Here is a 7,016-nt window from a genome sequence, read left to right on the forward strand (position 1 = left end):
ACACACACACACACACACACACACACACACACACACACACACACACACACACACACACACACACACACACACACCGTAACGTGACAATATGTGCATCTAATGCATTGTAAAATTTATTCACGCATGCATTTCTACAACGTTCGGCACCTGTCCCAACAGGTGCAGAGTGTTGTACAAATGCATTTGTCTTTTTGCCTTTGTAGTAATATTTGCTCTAAACTTAAAAAACTAATTGTGCCTTTGTACTTTTATTAGCAGGGCTTTTTWAATATTTCATAAGCTCAAATTTCACAATTCAGACCATTAAATAAAAACATCCAACATCTTCACCTTGCCTTCCTTGTGCAGACCAGTTTTTCCATGCAAAGGGAAGTTTTAGCATTCATCGCTAAATACGAGGGTGCATGTACATTCATTTTTCACAATGATTATGATTTCTAATAAATAAAAATAACTTTGTGAATCCTGAAGGAGGAGAAATAAGATGATTTCTTCTACTTATTTTATAGTTTGTTTTATGACACTGATGATGAATTTTGAGTTATTTGAGTTTTGACATGATGATTCTTTGACACAGAGATTTATCCCGACACAACATGTTCTTCTCAGCATTCATGACATCACTGTGCTGCTGAAAGGTGAAACGTTGCCCCGGTCCCATTTTGTCTGCAGTCTGGTGCTGCATTTATCCTCCCCCCAGTTATGTCTTTGCGGCTGAAAAGCATTCACACAACACAGAGCTTGCTTCCTTTAAGCGTCACTGTGGGAAGTGTATTAGCCAGATAATGAGCTCTGTGTGGCTTTCAACAGATACCGTGTTTAAAGTTTTACCCACCAGGGTTAGTTTTTTGTGAACTACAACAAAAAAATCCTTGGGTTCCTCATTTTTTAACCATGACTGATGTTTTTTCTWCTTTGCCACAGCCAGGTAGACTTTAATTCCAGACACATTTAAAGGAATACTCATTTTATTTGGTTTGTGTCTAATAGTAGACATTTTCATTCATTGTTTTTATCGTAACGTGTATTTCTGCTGCAACTCATCACTTTTTGCCTGAAGTTTCTTTTCAGTCCTTTATTTTTAAGCTCCATCTCTTTTGCTGATTGGTCAGGTGGTAAAAGACAGCACACCTGCTCCTTTCCAGAAGCATTCACCTTAAAAATAGAAGCCGGTACACATAAATGCAGGTATTCTGACAAAAGCTCAATTTTCTAAGCAATTGTTATTCCCTAAAATGAAGTATTTTTGACTCCTGCTGGAGGACTTTAACTATTCTGACTGTGATGACTATATGATGACTGGAAAGCCAAAGTTTATGGGTGGTGATGTAAAAACATCTGTGTTCTTTGAATTGCACCATTACCTTCCTTGTATATGTAGTAATGACTTTTAGACCTAATGTTTTGAATTCTGTTCAGCTGTTTATGTAATTATTGCCATTTTCCAACAAATGTCATCTCAGGGTCACTAAGGAACAARTCCAAATCATACCAAATGAAATGGAGTTCAGTTCAGTACAAAACAGATTCAAAATCAAATTCATTTATAAACAGTTAATTCAATCCACTGCAATTCTGCTCAGTACGTTATAAAAAGGAAAATACGAAAACATTTGTTTATCAAACAAAATGGGCAGATTGCACCAAACCTTTGCCTTGATTTAGTCTATCATCCTGAGCAAAGCATGGAGCAGCAAGTAACTGTGGAGAGGAATGGCTTCCTTTTAACAGGAAAAATCCTCCAACAGAACCAGCCTCAGGATGGGCAGAACATCTGTCCTGATAGCACAGAGACAAACACAAAAGTCATTTCTGTGTAACCATATATACGTGTACTAGGTCTAGGCAAGTAACCAAAACATTTCACTTCAACTTTATTTATTTTTTTAGAAAATTAGGTATGTAAACACTCAGCATCTATGAGGGCACAACAACCAATACCGTCCTGCTAAATCACTGCAATGATACAGCATAAAACACAGCTTACTGACTAACTAATTGCAGGTGCACTTAAAATATCACAACTAAATAAAATATATAATGTATCATAATGGTGCATATGTGCATGTAAAATATCCAGATCACCTAAAGAAGATGTAACTAAATGTGTGCATATTAGCTTGATCCCACAAAAACTAAAATGTTAGCAAATGTTAAACACAATAAAAAGACAAAAAATTGCCTATTTGTAGTGATAAATTCTATCACACACACACAAAGTCCACAAGAGGTTAATTTGTATGGAAGACCTATAACCAGATGTGWTGCCATAGCAACAAGGAGCTAGAGATACTGCAGATCTATCTTATTACCGGTGATATCATGCACACAATCATGCAGGCATGTGCAAAAGCACAGACATGAGGGGATACAAACACAAACAGACACATGCTATCAGGTCGTGAAGCAAAGCTGCAGTCCCAATGGGACTGCCTGCACAGGGAATACGTTACAGGTGAGAGAGAGAGAGAGAGAGAGAGAGAGCAAACAGCAGCTCATTAGCTGATGCAGAGCAGAGCCACTCAACAACTGCTTTAAATCACACACCCTGAAATAGACACACAATTAGACCACGGGTCTCTAAATGGGGAAAAGTCAAACGGTATAACCCACAATGTACACAGGTTAAATCACCCGTCTCACAAAATAAAGACAATACTTTAGATACAGACATGCAAAGATGGCAGTTTTCAATTGTCTTCACATCAGACCGTGGTAATTTTTTTATGGTTGACTCTTTATCTTACAATCAAACTGACTGTGTGCAGTTAACCATTATGACTGAACTTGTATTGTGCAGCATGAAAAGGAAACTATGCACATTAAAAAAAACCTATGTATATTTAATTTAATGCAAAAAAAATCTACAAAGAACATTGAGCTGTAGTGATTAGTGTGGTCGTTCATGATTCACCAGGCAAACGTTATACTTTTGCATTTATCCCTGCTTTTTATTTGAAAGATCTCAGGTCTGCAGTTGAGCTCTATCWGTTCCTGTCTAGTTGGGGTTTTAGTATCTACAGTTTGTTTGTTTCACATAATAATCTCAGTCAGTTCAGATGTTATCAGTCCATTAAATGGACGTTATTAGCAGTTATCGGTCCCATAGAATGGCTTCAGACTGTCCCCACAGTGCCCCCTAGTGGGTTACCTGTGCCATATACATTGGAATGCAACAATCTGCTACCGCCGGAGTCCAGTCTACTTTATCGTAGCCCATGTCATTTTCTCTAAAATTAACCTTAGTGGCTTTATGCCTCATATGAACCAGATTGCATAAAAATCCTTAGTGGCTTTATGCCTCATACTAACCAGCTGACAGTCTGAAGCCATTCTATGGGACTGATAATGGCTAACGTCCATTTAATGGATGATAACATCTGAAGCGGGTGATAATCTTCAAAGATCCCTGATAATATTGCAGAGTTCTAATAACGCCAGCATTTATTATTGTGTGTATTTGTTTGTCTGTTAAGCTGACATCAAAATAATTCACAAACTATTGATTTTCATAAAGCTATGTGAGAGTAATCACTGCATGTGTTGTGTGTGTGGAAGTGTGCATGCCTGAAGTGTAAAGTGCCTTGGGGTCCATGTGGACTTGACAAGGCTCTATATAGGTTCAAGCCATTTACCTTTAACCATGTGTATCTACACTCATTGACTTTTGGAGGCCATCAGAGCTGATAAACTTCAGAAAAGAGACACATAAAAGCTTTAACTCAGTCTGCTTTGCATATGTGAAGTTATAATTTAAAATTCAATATTATGGCACTATCATTTAGCACTTATTTAACCACATGTTGTAGTCTTAACAGTGTACTAGTAAGCGTTAAGTAAGAGGTTAATTCATTTAGTTCTCTTTAAAACATGTTCATTTTCCAGGCATCAATGAAGGTTTTGAAAAAATGCATTTATTTGAATTCTTTTAAGATGCTAATAAGTCTAACAAGTTTTTGTGCAAAGCACACAATTCAAGAGATCAAATTATGAAAAGAAAAAAACAGATGCATTAAGTAAACCAATGCATTATTAAAAAGCACGTACAAAAAATATATATTCAAAAAGTAATTTTGTTGTTCATAACTAGTCAGGAGCAAAGAACACCTTAAATTGTTCCATATACAGCGGGTGAAATAAACATTGAACACGTTACCATTTTTCTCAATAAATATATTACTAGAGGTGCTAATGACATGAAATTTTCACCAGATGTTGGTAACAACCCAAGTGATCCATACRTACAAAGAAATCAAACCATAAATGTCCAGAAATGAAGTTATTTGTAATAATGTGGAATGGCACAGGGAAAAAGTATTGAACACACTTACTGAAATTTATCTAATACTTTGTACAAAAGCCTTTGTTGTCAATGACAGCTTCAAGAAGCCTCCTGTATGGAGAAACTAGTGGCATGCATTGCTCAGGTGTGATTTTAGCCCATTCTTCCACACAAACAGTCTTCAAATCTTGAAGGTTTCGTGGACCTCTTCAATGAACTCTGATCTTTAGTTCTTTCCATAGATTTTCTGTTGGATTCAGGTCAGGTGATTGGCTGGGCCATTCCAGCAGCTTTAGTTTCTTTCTTTGAAACCAACTGAGAGTTTCCTTGGCTTTGTGTTTGGGCTCATTGTCTTGCTGAAATGTCCAGCCATGTTTCATCTTCATCATCCTGGTAGATGGAAGCAGATTTTTATCAAGAATGTCTCTGTACATTTTTCCATTCATCCTTCCTTCAATTATTTGAAGTTTGCCAGTACCATATGCTGAAAAACAGCCCCACACCATGATGTTCCCACCTCCAAACTTCACTGTTGGTATGGTGTTTTTGGGCTGATGTGCAGTGCCATTTGACCTCCAAACATGATGTGTATTCTGGCATCCAAACAGTTCAATTTTGCTCTCATCTGACCAGACTATATTCTCCCAGTATTACACAGCCTTGTCTAAATGTTGTGCAGCAAACTTTAAAGGAGCTTCAACRTGCTGTTTCTTCAGCAGTGGAGTCTTGCGTGGTGAGTGTGCATACAGGCCATGGTGGTTCAGTGCATTACTTATTGTTTTCTTTGAAACAAACGTACCTGCTAATTCCAGGTCTTTCTGAAGCTCTCCACAAGTGGTCCTTGGCTCTTGGACAACTCTTCTGATAATTCTTTTCACTCCTCTGTCAGAAATCTTGTGAGGAGCACCTGGTCGTGGTCGGTTTATGGTGAAATGATGTTCTTTCCACTTCTGAATTATGGCCCCAACAGTGCTCACTGGAACCTTCAGAAGTTTAGACATTCTTCTGTAACCGATGCCATCATTATGCTTTGCAACAATAAGGTTGTGAAGGCCTTGAGAGAGCTCTTTACTTTTACCCATCMTCAGATGGTTCTTGTGTGATACCTGGTCATCATTTGGGACTGAACCAGCTGATATTAACTTGCACTGACAAGGGGCAGGCTTGCTTTCTAATTACTGAGAGAGTTCAGCTGGTGTCTTGTCTTTCCATGCCTTTTTACAYCTCCCTTTCTTCATGTGTTCAATACTTTTTCCCTGTGCCATTCCACATTATTACAAATAACTTCATTTCTGGACATTTATGGTTTGATTTCTTTATATGTATGGATCACTTGGGTTGTTACCGACATCTGGTGAAAATTTCGTGTCATTAGCACCTCTAGTAATATATTTACTGAGAAAAATGGTGACGTGTTCAATACTTATTTTACCCGCTGTATATATATTTAGTTCGACCCTTAGGGAATGGAAAAAAGTAGTAAAAGGTTAATATGTGTTAATAAAGCTGTGAAAAACACCAACGCAGGGCAGGCAGAGAACCACAGAACCCATATTCAGTAACATTAACACAGTTCTGGCTAGAAGCTAAAAAAATAGCTTTAATGGAGCTGTGGCAGATATTGTGTGAACAATGCTGCTAACAGTTCACTTCCATTTCCTCACTTTTGCTCTTTTGGAATTTTGATTACATGAATAGAATTATTTGTATGTATACTGTTTTTTATATATATATTGAAAACAATTACCACATACTGTATTATTCTGCAGACATTTTGTTTTGGGCTTCAGTGAACTGACAATGAAGATGTCAGGCAGAATTGATCACCACTCCTAGAGCAGGATGACATTTAATTTACCTTCATTTAAGCTAAAAGCCACGCCAGAAGAGAAGCAGAAAAATAAAATGGTGACAGGTTTGGACTCACAGATTCAGACTTGACAAAAACAAACCTTTTTGTTTGTTTATTTGTTGTTAATAATTGGGATATGTTATTTAGTTCTGCATTGCATTTTATTTAGCATTAATTCTGGGTCAAACACTTTTTTTTCCATACTAACAAGTGAGGGTTGTTTTCTGCCTCTGCTTCTGTTTCTGGGAGTTATAGTCCGTAAGTAAATAAACAACACGACCCTCTGAAGGGGTCCAGTGAGAAATTGTGACCATTATAACCCTACCACATACCAACTGTCTTTATGCAGAAGATACATAAGTACGAATAAGTATAGAGATGAACAAGGTAAGTACCGATACTCAAAAGTTCTCAAATGAAAATGCTTTCGTTTCGTGCTTGAGAACAACAATAGGTTAAATGTGTTTTCTGAGCACAGAGTAAGACCTCCACACTTTTCTGACGGGCAGCATTCTCTTCTCAAAGGTCATGTTTTGTATCGTGACAAGAAATGTCAGCTAAAATTGGATCGAAAGCGGAGGTTAAATAAACTAATAAATATATAAACAGAACCGTAAATAAGCCATCAAAGGCAAGGGAGTGGTGAAAGACAAGAGGGTGAGCGAGGCCGAAAGCTGAGAGGATGCTGAGACGGGGTCAAATTCTGAATTAAAACAAACGTAACGGTGCAAATTTATGTCCTTAAGCTAAGCAGTTTGTTTCTACTTGTACCTCCGAGGCACTCACACACACACACACACACACACACACACACACACACACACACACACACACACACACAAGACTGAAATAAACTCCATCTCTGTCTGTTTGTTCACTCTG

The 7,016-nt window shown here is 37.6% G+C and overlaps 1 protein-coding gene across 1 annotated transcript in view; it reads right to left on the bottom strand.

Moving 5' to 3' along the window:
• ntrk3b (neurotrophic tyrosine kinase, receptor, type 3b) overlaps window positions 1-7,016 on the bottom strand; it is a gene marked incomplete at its 5' end in the record, with an annotated part of 265,513 nt that overhangs the window by 152,052 nt on the left and 106,445 nt on the right.

Source organism: Austrofundulus limnaeus, unplaced genomic scaffold, assembly GCF_001266775.1.
Source record: "Austrofundulus limnaeus strain Quisiro unplaced genomic scaffold, Austrofundulus_limnaeus-1.0 Scaffold131, whole genome shotgun sequence".
Taxonomy (NCBI): domain Eukaryota; kingdom Metazoa; phylum Chordata; class Actinopteri; order Cyprinodontiformes; family Rivulidae; genus Austrofundulus; species Austrofundulus limnaeus.